Genomic DNA, 15886 nt, shown 5'->3' with positions numbered 1-15886 from the left:
CAGAATATGGATATAAAGAAAAAAATATTTTTGTATAGCTATACAAAATAAGTGTTATTATACAAAACTAAGTATTATTACAGAAATGTCAGAAAGTTAAAAAAACTTAAATATAAAGTGAAAAGTTATAGTAAGTTATTTATCACTGAAGAAAAAAATTCTATAAACTTAGTGTAGCCTATGTGTACAGTGTTTATAAAGTCTCCAGTAGTGCACAGTAATGTCCTAGGCCTTCATATTCATTCACCACTCACTCACTGACTCACCCAGATCAACTTTCAGTCCTACAAGCTCCATTCATGGTATGTATCCTAGACCTACCATTTTTTATCTTTTAAACCACATTTTTATTGTATCTTATGTTTAACAATGTTTAGATATGCAAATACCATTGTGTTACAATTGCCTAGAATATTCAGTACATCAACAGATTTGCAGCTGGGAGCAATAGGCTACATCACGTAGCCTAGGTTTTTAGTAGGCTACACCATCTAGGTTTGTGTAAGTACACTCTATGATGTTCACACAATGACTAAATCACCTAATGACACGCTTCGCAGAACATATTCCCATCATGAAGCGATACATGGTTGTAATTAATTATAGATACAGATACAGATAAATTACCAAGGATAAACAAACAAAGCGCTTCTTTGGAGTTTCAGTTTTGGTAGCTTATATAGCACTAGTCTTCTTGCAGATACCAATTATAAACTCCGTACAAAATATTTTAAAAATTTTGAAGGTAATGGGGAGAAGGTAGAAATTGAAGGGGGTTTGACCCTTGAAAAAATGGAACCATATTAAATGAAATATATATTTAATAAGCTTATCATCTGAGTTAACTACTCAGGTCCACACTGCACATGGTGTCTAGAAATAAAGCAGAAACATGCAGTCTTTTAGGTACAAAGAGTCTGAAAAAGGTGAATGGTACTTCTGGAAAAGTTGTAAAACTGGGAGACATTTTAGAAAGAAAGAGTGAAAATAGAAAGCTTTAAAATTGCAAGTAAATTGCCTCCAAATCCTGAAAGATCCCTAAGCTGTGCACAGTTCAACGAGAAAACAATATCTGGAAGTCTGAAAGATGTATCCAGAATTTTCAGCTGCTGCCCAACACAGGAAAGAGAGATATTTGGATGCACATCCTTCTAAGTCAGACGTTCTTGATAAACACCTTGGTCTTTTTATTGAAATCCCAGAAGAGTCATGCCTCAGAGTAGAAACTACTTCCCAAAACTAAGGAATTCCCTCTAGGACTAAGGAAAATACAAAAAATAGACCTACCCCCCAAAAGAGAAACCAAGCCTCCACTTATTGAAATAACCTGCCAATAATTTAGCTGCATACTAGAATATAAATTAACACTCTTCAGAGAAAAAAATAACAAATCCGACATCTCAACAATGCATTGCCCAGAATATCCAAAATATAACAAAAATATATAGGAAAATATGACCTGTAGTCAAGGGAAAAGTCAGTTAAAAGAAATTTACCAACAAATGGACAAGGAAGTTAAAATAACTGTGATTAATATGTTACAGTGTATAGGGCATACTACATAATGGGTGAAACTATGGGAAATTTTAGAAGCAATTTTGAAAAGTTACAAAACATATAAATAATGCAACTGAAAAAATATAGTATATTAAATAAAATAAAATTATATGGGATTAATAGCTGATTGAACAGAATGAAAGAATACATCAGCAAACTTAAAGATAAAACAAAGCACAGAAAGAAAAGAAAATTAGAAAAAGTTGAACAATGGATCAAAAGCATCCAATGTATGTGAGTTTCAAGAAGTCTAATACATGTGATTGCAGCCAGAAAAGGAGAGGTGAGAGAGAGAATGGGGTAGAAAAAAATGAAGAACTAATAGCTAATTTTTTTCCAACTTTGATTCATGAAAAATATCAGCATACAGATCCAAATAACCGAAAAATTTTTAAGCAAGATAAACCTCTAGCTTGACCCTCTCATAGTGGGGGAAAAGAAATAAAATAAACATTAGCAATAAAAAAAAAACTACCAGATACTAAAAAGATAAAAATAATTCTAAACAATATGATGCTAATAAATTCACCAATCTAGATAAAATGAATTTTTAAAAAACAAAAATTTGTGTTCAAAAGTGCTACAAGAAAATAGAAAATCTGAATAGTCCTCTATCTAATATAAAAATGAAACTCATGATTAAAAACCTTCCTATAAAGAACACTAGAAGCCCAAATGACCTCGCTAGTGAATTCTATCAATGAGCTAAGGAAAAATTACACCAATGTCACACAAACTCTTTAAGAAATGAAAGGAAGTGGGACCAGTTCTCAACTAATTTTATGAGGCCATCATAATACTTACATCAAAACCAGACAATAATCATTGCTAAAAACTAAATTACAGACCAATATTTCCCATAAATGTTGATGCAAAAAAGTTTTATATATAATACAATTTTTATTTTATATATACTTGATTTACTAATATTATTAGTAAATATTAGTAATATTAGTAAATATTAGTAAATATATATTAGATATATAAGTACATATACTAATATAGATACATATATTCTAATACATAGAGATATATATCTATTTATAATACTATTTATATGATATTACTATTTATATTACTATTTATAAGGATATGTATATATAGTAATACATACTTATATATACTAATATACTAATACTAACATACTATTAGTATATGTATATGTATATACTAATTAGTATATGTATATACTAATATGCATATACTTATATATCTGTTTATATTACTGTATATTACTATTTATAGTATTACTATTTATACTATATTACTACTTATTACTATTTATACCACTACATATACTAATATATATATCTATATCCCTCTCAGTGGGATTTAATCCAAGTATGTAAGGTTGGTTCAACATTCAAAAAAATCAACAAACATCACAATAGATGTGGAAAAGCTAATGCAAATTTTGATACCCATTCATGATTAAAACTCTCAGCAAACTAGTAACAAAAGGAAATTTCCTCAATCTAATAAAGGAAAAGGCATCTATGAAAAACCTATAACTAACATTATACTTAATGATTAAAGACTGAATACTTTCCCCCTTCTAAGATTAGTAACAAAGTAAGCATGTTCACTCTCACTATTTTATTAAACATTGTACCAGAGGTCCTTGGCAATGCAATAAGGTAAGAGAAAGAGATAAAATGCATAAACACTAGAATGGAAGAAATAAAATTGTCCTTATCTGCAGGCAATATAATTGTATACATAAAAATTCCTAAGTAACCCAAAATAATCTATGAAATCTAGTAACAAAATTTAGTACATTTGCAGGATACAAGGACAATAAAAGCCATTGTGTTTCTATATGCTGGCAACAAACAAATGAAAAATGGAATTCAAAAGCACCATTTATAATAGTATCAAAAAACCATAAAACCATCAAAAAACCCAGGAATAAGTTGAATATAAGCTGTCCAAGACATTTACTCTGAATACTACCAAACAATGTTGAGAGAAATTAATGAAGACTCAAATAAATAGTGAGATGGCCCATGTTTATTGATTGAGATAAACAATATTAAGATGCACTTCTCACTAAATTGGTCTTTAGATTCATGGAATCTCAATGAAAATCCTAACAAGTTTTTGTAGAAACTGACAAGCTAATTTTCAAAATTTATGTAAAAATGAAAAGAGCTAGGATAGCCAAAACAATCTTGAAAAAGTAGAATAAAGTTGGAGGACTTACACTACCTAATTCCAAGATTTACTATAAAACTACAATATCAACTAATTGTTGCAATGACATAAGAATACACAAAATACAACAGAATCTGGAAAGAGGCCCACCATCATATGGTGAACTGGTTTTTACGTATGTGCCAAACAATACTTTTGGCCACCAAAGGAAAGTCTCTTCAACAAATGGGGCTGAAACAACCGGGTATCCATATAGGAAGAAAATTGATCCTTGACTCCTACTTCAAACTCTACATACAAATTATTTTGAGATGAATCATTGACATAATATTAAAGATAAAACTATAATGCTTCTATAAAAGAAATTGCCATATATTTTCACAAACATAAGGTAGACAAAAAATTTTTACACAAGACAGAATGGACCAGGGAAAATTTTGAAAAATTAGACTTCATCAAAATTCAAAACTGCTCATCAAAATACATCACTAGTAAAATGAATAAGCTAGCCACAGATAGGGTGAAATTCATAATACCTACATGTGTGAAGGATTGTATCTAGGAAATTTATAAAATTTGTGTAGCCCAGTGATAAAACAGATACCCAAATAAAAACAATAGGGAAAGACACTTCATAAAAAAAGATATAAAAATGACCAATATGTACACAAAATGTTTTCAACATTATCAGTTGCCAGGAAAATGCAAATTAAAACTACAATAAACTGTTCCTGCCTACCTGCCACAATGGCTAAAATTAAAAGATTTCTCTACCAAGTATTATGCTGTAAAACAACTGATTAATATGTTGCAGGTAGAAGTGAAAAATGGTATCATCACTTTGGAAAAGTATTTGGTAATTTTTTATAAAGGTAAACATATACAACCCAGCGACCCAACCATTCTAGTTCCAGCTATTTATTTACCCAAAAGAAATGAAAACATATTTCTACAAAAGTTTGTACAGAAATGTTTATAGCAACTTTATATTTACAATAGGCCAAACTGGAAATAGCCCAAATGCCTATGAACAAGCAAAAGGTTAACAAACTGATACACTCATGCCATTAGAAGAAACAAATCACTGACACAGACAACATGGATGAATCTCAAAATCATGTGGAAATAAAGAAGCCAAACAAAAAGTATGATTCCATTGATCTAAAGTTCCAGAAGAGGCAAAACAAAAACCTGATGATAGACACCAGAATAGTAGTTGTGTGGGGTGGTTGTAAGGGAGAATGGAGAGAAATGGGAAATGAATCACAAGGGAGCTTCCTGGGGTGATGGAAATGTTCTAAATCTTCATTGAGTTGGTTATTATATGGGTACACATTCATCAGAGTCTTTGAACTCTATCATTAGTATCTATGCATTTATAGTATATGTTAAACCCCATAAAATAGCAAAAAAAAAACACGAATGTCTCTTTGAGTGACCACTAAAAGGACCATTTTGGCCATGTTTATAAGTTCTGGTAACTTGTGCCAAATCTATCAAGTTTGCCAAAAAAAAAAAAAAGAATTTACTATATTATTCAGATATTTCCCTACAGTTTCAATAAACATATAAAGTTAATAGATGATGAAATATAAATTGCAATCTAATACAAACAGTAAGACTCAGAAGAAAGATCATGAAGAAAAAGTACCTCCAAAAAAGAACTTCAGGAGAATTAGATGATGCAGGTATATTCAAAGAAAGAATGTGATGAGAGGATCAAATAAACAATGGTATTTCTAATCTTTCCATCAATATTATCATTTGTTTGGATTTGTTCTATATTTATATTATATCTTTGTTTATATTTTATGTTTTCCTTATTAAATACTGTTGACGATTAAAGCAAAAGGATATGATCTGATCACTTAAATGTCTAGAAAAGCAATCTGAACTCTAGATGTTTTGGTGAAGAGATCACTCTTCTTCCTGTAGTTAGATGTGGCCAATTCAAAGAACCAATTAAACCATAAATTCTTGGATTTTCATGAAGCTGGGTTTATTTGCAAATCCCCTCCCCCATTCTGGGAGGTAAAGGACAGGAAATGAAAAGGTTATTTTCTGCTTGGAAGGTCTTGTAAGAAGAACTTGGTAGTTTCACACACACAAAGGTACCCCAGTCATAATCACACCACCTAACAATGAACTAGCTGTTCAAAGCTCTTTTACATTCAAATGAGAAGATTCACGAACATCTCCAAAGCATTCCTAACCCCCAATCTCTTTTAAAAAGTAATTGTTTTCAAAACCCCTCCTTATGTTTCTCTAGCAAACAGCTGCACAAGATAAACAAAGTGAACAATCGTACAGTATAGATGCTCTGTGCAGAGCCTAAATAAAGCAAGCTACAAAATTGATGAATTCCTTCACAAACCTTTTCTAACACATAATGCAGGACAAGCGGAAATCAGACCATGTGTTACACCACAAGGTCCCTTAGCTGTGCAAATCATTAGAATTTGATCTTGATCCCAGGGTGTTTACAATTGTGTGATACCGTCTTTCCACCATGTTACTCAAACTATCCTTGTGTTATATACTTTGTATACTATGTCCGCTTTGACCACTCATGCAAGGTATAGCATGATAAATTGGAGGAATTTAATTGCAATTGGGTGTAATTGATTCAAAATTTTCTAATAAACTCAAATGAATGATAATTTCCTGATATATTCTTTCTTTTTAAAATCAGCAGTAAGAGAAGTATATTCCTAATACATTCTAAATGAGGCATGTTATTACAGCTGAATTATCACAAAAGACTTCCTTGCATGTAGTCATACTGGCTTGAAACAGCAAGGAATCTGTGGCTCACTAATAAATGCATGGTAATCACATGTTTTCTTATTTTCTAGATGACTTCATGGATTATTTAATTTTAAATGTACTCTACACTTAAAGGTGATTGAAAGCCAAATTCTGCAAGAATCTTGGAACAATTCACTCTGTAGTTAATGTTCTGTGGTTACTTATGGTGGGATGTTTAGAAATATCTGAGAAATCTAGAAAATGGGAAACCTTATTGAAACTGTAATTTCTCTTGGCTTGAAACAATCAAACTACAAAACTCAGTGCTGTTTGAGATAGTACTCATAAGCTAAAAGAGCCCTTCCTGGCTGGGCGTGGTGACTCACACCTGTAATCCCAGCACTTTAGGAGACCGAGGTGGGCAGGTCACAAGGACAGCAGTTCGAGACCAGCCTAACCAACAGGTGAAACCCCGTCTCCACTAAAAATACAAAAAAAATTACCCAGGCATGGTGGCACACATCTATAATCCCAGCTACTCAGGAGACTGAGGCAGGAGAATCGCTTGAACCTGGGAGACAGAGGTTGCAGTGAGCCAAGAGCGCACCACTGAACTCCAGCCTGGACAACAGAGTGAGGCTCTGAGACTCCGTTTCAAAACAAAAAAAAAGTCCTTCCCATCTTTTGTCATATACTTACTATTTTTCTTTCTCTTGTCATTCTTTTTTATTTTTTCATCTAGTTATTTCGCTTTTTATTGATTTTTTCCTCCTCTTGTGTCTATGTCTTAAGATCACCTGTCAGAGAATTTTCAAGCATGATAGTCTCCCTTGTGGCCATCTTCACTACACAACTCTCAATTCGAATCTTCTAGACCTGACTACAGTTTGGCACTACTGATGTAGCTTAAATACTAATGACAATTCTAGGTTCTTTGGCTTATTGAGCCTTCCAGGACAGTCTCAGTTATTCCAAGAAAATGCTCCAGTTAGTGCCTGTTTCCTCAGCCCAGTCCTGAAAAATTTGGACAGGAATGTACTGGAGAACCATTCCTATTTGAGCGCAGGGACTAGGTAGGAAGCAGTTCCCAATTACACTACATCTGAACTCACATTTTTGTAGGGCATGATATCATAGGCCTTTTACCGTGTAGACTGAGCGTCTACTATGTAACAGTTGCTTTTCGTACACCACATACAGAGCCCTGAACAAGACTGGCAATATTCCAATTTGCACGGAGCCCATGTTTGCACAGTGTAGGGATAGGGACAAAAACAGACAATAACTAATGAATAAGCAAGGTATTTCCTTCATAGACATAAATATTATCTAAACATAAAAGTAAGTGAGGAAACCGTGGTTGTAGATGGAGGCCCAAGTAGGGGTGCAAAGTTACTGTAGCTTGAGCAGTCAGGTAAGACATTTCTGGGGAGGAAAACTTGAGAGCTGTGCAAGAATAAATCCTGTGGTGATCTGGAATGAAAGGAAAGCATCCCAAGTAGATGGAATGGCTAATGGAAAAAGCCTTCAGACCAGTATGTTCTTGATGTGTGGGAGAAACAAATAGAAGCCCTGTGTGGCACAGCATAATGAGTAATGGGATCACAGAGGTGGGCACAGATTGCTGACAGGGTTTTAGGCTGTCGTCCTTTATGAGAATTCTGTGAATTTCCCATGAGAAGGTATTAAAGTGATTTAAGCAAGGAAGTCTTAAAAATAATCCCATTGTGTGGTGTGGATAGTATGGATGTAAGGGGCTAAGCATGAAAGTAGGCCAGTCATAAAAGACAACGTATTAGAAGATTCCATTTCCATGAACTATCTAGAATAGGCATATCTATACAGACAGAAAGTAGCTTAGTGGTTGATTGGGTCTGGGGGTGGGAACCGAAAGGGTTGGGAGGAAATGGGGAATCTGCTAATGGGTATGGAATTTGGAGAGGGAGGTGGTGAGAATGTCCTAAAATTAATTGTAGTGATTGTTGTACAACTCTGAGAATATACCAAAAATTATTAATTTTGTACTCTCACAGGGTAAATTTTATGGTAAATGAATTGCATCTCAATGAAGCTGTTATTTGAAGAAAAAAAAAAAAACAGAAAGGAGAAAAAGAATGAAAACAGGAAGACCAGTTAGGAAGTGACTGCACTAGTCCAAGCACACCAGGGGGCTAGAAGCCAAGCCCTTGAACAAATACCCTCTTGGAGCAAACCCTACCTTGTCATAAGATGATCTTTAACCTGGTCTCTGCTTTACCATGCTACTTTAAGAAAGCCCGATATGCATTTTCTAGGGCAGTCATAACAAAGTACCACAGGCTGGGTGGTTTAAACCACGGAAATTTCTTTCCTCACAATTCTGGAAACAAGAAGTCTGAGATCAAGGCATCAGCAGAGCTGGTTTCTTCTGAGAGCCTTCTCATTGGCTTATCGATAGCTATCTCCTTGTGTCTTAAAATGATCTTCCTTCTGTACATCTTTGTCCTAATCTCCTTTTCTTATATTTAAGAACACCAGTCATCTTAGGACCCACTGTAAGGACCTCATTTTAGCCTAATTAACTCTTTAAAGGAACTGTCTCTAAATAGTCATGTTCTGAGGTACGAGGGATTAGGACTTCAACACATGAATTTTGAAGGGGCACAATTTAGCCCATAATACTACTGTATTAGGGTTTTCTAGAGTAACAGAACTAATAGGATATATATATATATATACACACACACATAAAGGGGAGTTTATTAAGTATTAACTTACACAATCACAAGGTCCCACAATAGGCTGCCTGCAAGCTTGAGGGGCAAGGAGAGTCAGTCTGAACCTCAAAACTGAGAATTGGAGTCTCATGTTCGAGGACAGGAAGCATCCAGCATGGGAGAAAGAGGTAGGCTGGGAGACTAAGCCAGTCTCAACTTTTCACGTTTTTCTGCCTGCTTTATATTCACTGGTACCTGATGAGATGGTGCCCATCCAGATTAAGGGTGGGTCTGCCTGCCCCAGCCCATTGACGAAAATGTTAATCTCCTTTGGCAACACCCTCACAGATACACCCAGGATTAATACTTTGCATCCTTCAGTCCAATCAAGTTGACACTCAGTATTAATCATCACAACCACTCAACTTGTCCTGTACTAGGACTGCTAACTCAGAAACTGTCCATTCTACTGTAGCATCTAACGCTTCCAAATTTTAGATGATCATGCTGCTCAGGACCTCAGCTAGCAGAGATTAAAAGAGCTCACCAACCTCATTTGAGCCATGAGCTGTGGTCCACTTTTTTTTTCAAATATCCTGGAAGACTTCCCAGCATATTTTGAATTTACAAAATAAACAAGGTAAAATATTAGGCTTCAAGAATTCATTAAATTATTCAACATGCATTTACTCTCTCTTATTCTATGATCCTTGAACTAGATGTCAGGGAATCAAATGGGCTATGTAATTAGACACATTGAGACACAATGTGCCCAGACAGAGAGGCAATAACTCCATTCTTTGCCTAGCAGAGCAGATAAAACTGTTGTGCTTGTGTGGGTGTCAATTTGGAGGAGAAATATAAACAACCAGCGCTATGTCCAGTAAGAGCCATAAAGACTGGCTGAATTAAATAGAATTAAATAGAATGTTTTCTTGGGTGGCATACACTGCTAGCTGCCTCCAATATCCATTCTCCTCTTCTTTGGTAAGAAAACCATAACTTTAGTTGTACACATGGCTAGCCAAAGAAAGACTACACTTCTCAGAGTCTCTTGTGACAAGTGTCACATTTCTTTTCTTTTTCTTTCTTTTTATTATTTTTTTTCTTGAGATGGGAGCCTCCCTCTGTCACCCAGGCTAGAGTGCAGTGGCGTGATCTCAGCTCACTGCAACCTCCGCCTCCCAGGTTCAAGCGATTCTCCTGCCTCAGGCTCCCGAGTAACTGAGACTACAGGTGCCGGCTACCACGCCTGGCTAATTTTTTTATTTTTAGTAGATACGGGGTTTCGCCATGTTAGCCAGGAGGGTCTCGATCCCCTGACCTCATGATTCACCTGCCTTCTGTCACATTTCTATGCAACCACTGGAGAAATCAGTGTCAGCTAACACATATTGAGCTCTCACTAATTGCTAGTTACAATTCTAAGTATTTTACACTCTTATTTATTTATTATTTATTTATTTCAATAGAGATGAGGTCTAACTATGATCTTGAACACCTGGGCTCAAGCAGTCCTCCCACCTCAGCTTCCCAGAGTGTTGGAATTACAGGCGTGAGCCGCCGCACCCATCCCTGACAGCTTTCTTAAGACAGGTTATATGTATGATTCATCTTTGCATTCTCACACACCCCGTGTGGTGCCTAGCAAACAGTAGTAGCAAACAAATTTATTTAAATAAATGGATTTACATATGTCTGGGATGCCTGCAATGTGACAAGCTCATTGAAGCCTACGAATAATTGCATCTTCCTCTTTAAACTGTTTTTTTAATACAAAAACTTCAATTTTGCCAATTATTCCCCATTTTAATTGTTAGTTTGAGCTCCTTCTTTCACATCCTCTAATTTTTCGACAAATTAGTATCGACATCTTGCAAAGTCTGATGATATCTTTTTAACTTTTTTCTTCTTTTTTATATACAAGTCAAGTCTTCTGGGGTTTTTTTATTGTTAGTTTTCTATTATTCTATTTTAGTAGAGACTATGTATGTTATTTTAATTTTTACCATATATATTATATATATATGTCTCTGTGTGTATATATATATATAGTGTTACAGCTCTTCTAAAATTTGTTTAGCAGGCTTTCCAATTTTTGCCAGAAAGCCCCCTAAAAAATAAAAAAGAAATAAAAAAGAATATATATATATATACACACACACACACACACATATTTGAAGATCAAAAGAAACATGTAAATCCTTCTTTTCAGCATATACTGTAAATATTTGGCAGAGCATATCCCAATTGAAATTCTTACATGAATTCAATAGCTATTGACCATTATAAACCCAGGGAAATCATATTGTTCTATGTAGCTGGTTGTTAGAAAGGACCTAAGGAGAGCTTTAACTAAGAGGCCAGGGACATTACTATGTATTTGTCTATTTAACCTTGATTCAAGCAATAAGAGCATTGTGAACATTTCTATGGAAGCACAACCACCCAACATAAAGCCTAGTAAGATAATAATAAAAATCCTCATCCACCTCCTCAGGCCTCTTAACACCTGCCACCCAGTGAAGATTCCTGTGGTACTCGACTCCCAACTCCCTCCTCACACACTTATTGTTACTTATGACGAGGTCCATGAATCACTCTAAAGATGCTGCCCACCCTTTAATAGCCTGCACAACCCTAAATTGTGCACAGCTGAGCCATCAGCAGCTAAGGAAGAGGTTCAAAGAATAGCTATTCATGGTGTAGCCACAAGATACAATGTGGAGACCAAAGGGCATCAAAAGAAAGACTCAAAGAGCAGAATGTTGGAGCGAGGCAGAGGCTTTTGAGAGAAAAGGAAACTTCGAGATGGCAGTTTGACAAGGGATTGAGACAAGTAAACCTGTTTACGTACACAGGGTGGCTGCCTTCAGTGGTCTCAGCAGGAAAAACTTGTGATGCTAAGGACATCACAAAGGACAGGTAATATTCTGATACATCTCTTAAGCACTCTGAAATCCTTGAAGTATCCAACTAGAGAAACAACATTTTTTAAAAAAATAAAATGAGAAAGAAAATCCTGTCAGTTTATCAGACTGACTTTCTAGCTATCAGAGTTCACCCAGATGAAGTTTAAATGTATGTAGAATGTATTTTACCACATCTAGTTTGCTTCTACTTCTTTTTTTTTTTTTTAAAGACAGAGTCTCGCCCTGTCACTAGGCTGGAGCACAGTGGCGCGATCTCAGCTCACTGAAACCTCTGAAGCCCTGGTTCAAGTGATTCTTTTGCCTCAGCCTCCCAAGTAGCTGGGATTACAGGCACACGCCACCATGCCTAGCTAATTTTTTTTTTTTTTTTTTTTTTAGTAGAGATGGGGTTTCACCACATTAACCAGGATGGTCTTGATCTCCTGACCTCATGATCCACCTGCCTCGGCTTCCCAAAGTGCTGGGATTACAGGCATAAGCCACCACGCCCAGCTGCTTCTACTTTTAATTCCATGCAATATTGTATATCTGAGGAACACAAAGTAGTTGTTTAATGATAATAGTATTAGAATTACACTCTTCCTTCAAAATATGTACATGCCAAGTCAAAGCCTGAGTGTAAGTTAAGCAGATGCCTAAATTCATGTGACTTTACATGCAGTCCACTAAACATATAACTAATAATTTTAGTCACAAAAATAGAAATCTCTTTTATTTTTATTACATTTTACAGTTTACAAAGCACTTTGAGCAAACAGTGAGTTTCATTTATGAAACAATATTTGAAAACACATGTTTCTTATAGAAATAACTTGGAAAAATTTAAAGATAATTAAAAGCACTTTAACATCCTATACACACACACACACACATACACACACAAAGAAACCTATAATAAAATTTTGTTAAATTTCTTTTCAGGGATATCCTCTATAATTTATTTATACCCAACTTTGTTCCAGAAAGGATTTAAAGTGGTTTACAATGAAATACAGTTATAGCAAAATAAATAAAAACTGTTGAGAATTTAAAAGAAAATAGCAAGGATAGAAAAGGAGACAGAAATAAAACTAATTTTTTAAAAACCAAAAGGCAGATGATGACAACGTTCATACCTGCCACCAGCCTGTCACAGTTTTAGTAACTAATGCAAAGCAGTAAGATTGCTCAGTTACACAATTTACTTAAGTGGCCATTGAGGAAGCGGGACAAACAAACAAATTTCTCAACAAAACATAGCTTTTCATTATGTTCCTTATATTTTTTTTCAGACGGTCTTTATAAACATGCAATGAAGGATATCTACCAATCTTATGGTAGATTTGACCATGAGATTCAAAAAGCTGTTTCTTACAGGGCCCTTCAATATAGGCTAATAAGATTCTTCAGTTAAGTGTATTCCATACACATACATACACAAACTATATTTATAGTCATGCACCACATAAGATGTTTTGGTCAATGACAGACTGTGTATATGATGATGGTCCCATAAGATTATAATATTTTTACTGTATCTTTTCTATGTTTAGATACACAAATACTTACCATTGTGTTATACTTGCCTACAGTATTCATCATAGTCACATGCTGTACAAGATTGTAGCCTAGGAACAACGGGCTACATCATCTAGCCTAGGTGGGTAGTAGGCTACACCACCTAGGGTTGTGTAAGTACACTCTGCGATGTTCATACATGACAAATTCTCATAATGATGCATTTTTCAGAATGCTTCCCATTCACTAAGCATTGCACGACTCTTACTCATATATCTTTGATTATTAAGTATATAAGATATATATATATTACATATATGTATACACATATATTTTGCTTACTTAATAATCCATTATATCAAGCATTTATACTCTAGTTCTTCACTATTTTAACACTGGGATAAATGTGTTTACATACAACTATATCTATCTCTGCTTCTTTAGGATAGATTTCTAGAAGTAGAAATGGGAACTAAATGGTATGAATATGTCAAAGTCTCTTCCCATATTCTGCCAAAATACTAGCCAAGAAATGCTGAAACCAATGTGTGCTTCCATCAGTAGACTATGAGAGTGTTCAAATTGATAGTCCTCTTAATATTACCAGCTTTTAAAATTACTGCCAAAATAAGAAGCAAAAAAAAAACCCAAAAAACAAAAAGGAATAGATCATGGTTCTCTTTGGCATATGTTAAAATATTTTCACAAATGTAAAGAATAAATTGTATTTATAATTTATGGTGTGCGGTTTTTTTTGTTTGTTTGTTTGTTTGTTTAATTTTTCTTTTTTTTTTTTTTTTTTTTTTCTGTTGCCCAGGCTGGAGTGCAGGGGCGCAATCTCGGCTCACTGCAAGCTCCGCCTCCCGGGTTCCCGCCATTCTCCTGCCTCAGCTTCCTGAGTAGCTGGGACTACAGGCGTCCGCCACTCACGCCCGGCTAATTTTTCGTATTTTTAGTAGAGAAGGGGTTTCACCGTGTTAGCCAGGATGGTCTCCATCTCCCGACCTCATGATCCACCCACCTCGGCCTCCCAAAGTTCTGGAATTGCAGGTGTGAGCCACCGCGCCTGGCGGTTTGTTTAATTTTTCTCACCCTCTAGACTATAAGCTTTGTGAAGACAAGTATCACACTTCACAGAGCCTAGAACAAGGCCTGGTACATAACTGGCAGTTAAAATTATTCCCTGCATGAATAAATGATTATATTTTTATTTACATCAGCTTTTGTTAATAAACATTTTTGCTTGCCTTGAAATGACAAAGATTTTGTCCTTGACCAAACTCCAGCCAAGTTCCTCTGAATCCTCTTCTCAACTAGGCTCAGGCCTTAACCTTGGGCCTATAGAAACTACAGACTCTCAACACAAATTATTTCATCCATCCTTCTGCCCCAACATTAAAGACTTAAGCAAACACTGATGTGGTTTCTAAGAGCTCAAGGCTACATCCCTCGATGACCCTGCCCACCCCCCCCAACTTTAAGGTGCCTGGCCCCTTCAAAGAACAAACAATTTACTGCTTATTCCAGCCAATACTCAACTATAGCAGCCTTTCTTAGAGCATTTACTCAAAAGGGCTTGAAACTGTAATCTTTCCTCTGTCCGTTTGAGATGTATGTTAATCTCCTACTACTCAAGAGTGCCTCTCTCAAAGACCTAAAAGCCAGTCCTTTAAAATGTAGAAGGATAGGGCCTCTGCTTCGCAGGCTCTATGGGAGAATAGAATGTTAACTTAGATAATTCCAGCTAACAGACATAGCTGGTCTATTTATACTTACCGATCCTTTGTAATTTCTCACTTCCCTGACTCTACTGAGCCCGCTGCTCATTCTCCTACTCCTCCCCATTCCCTCATTTTCCTGTCAAAACACCCAGTCACCTTCACACAAATCAAAGTTGAGTTCAGTTTACTATAGACCTTCTTCCCTAATGCAATTGTATATTACATATTAAGATCTGTCCCTACCGCTTTAACTAGTGTCCACCTTCCTTTTATTTTTGATAGAAACTTGTCCTTGTCCTATCTATCATTTCAGGTATTATTGGTGAACCAAATGTTCTAACAAAACTAGTTACATCTTTACAAAGAATTTAATGACAAGAATGCCAATCAATTGGTGTTCGTGTATATGTGCTTAGATTTTTTTTCTTACATCCCCCTGGAAGCATTAGGCTTATATGGTTATAATTTGAATAACATGTTAAATAACTGTTTGCAAGTATAAAATCCCATGGGCCATTAAAAGCTATACCATCTTTTAGCATGTGCCTAAAACTTTACTCTCAGTCTCATAGTTTGTGCC

The 15886-nt window shown here is 35.4% G+C and overlaps 1 non-coding gene across 1 annotated transcript; it reads left to right on the top strand.

The window, feature by feature from the left end:
• The first annotated feature begins 11207 nt into the window (after nucleotides 1-11207).
• Nucleotides 11208-11269, top strand: LOC126933258 (U7 small nuclear RNA). The gene has a single exon (XR_007718498.1). It is a non-coding gene; the product is annotated as a U7 small nuclear RNA (small nuclear RNA).
• Nucleotides 11270-15886: the final 4617 nt, after the last annotated feature.

Source organism: Macaca thibetana, chromosome 12 (genome assembly GCF_024542745.1).
Source record: "Macaca thibetana thibetana isolate TM-01 chromosome 12, ASM2454274v1, whole genome shotgun sequence".
Taxonomy (NCBI): domain Eukaryota; kingdom Metazoa; phylum Chordata; class Mammalia; order Primates; family Cercopithecidae; genus Macaca; species Macaca thibetana.
Note: the sequence above shows the minus strand (reverse complement) of the source record. Positions and strands in the feature narration are given on the sequence as shown.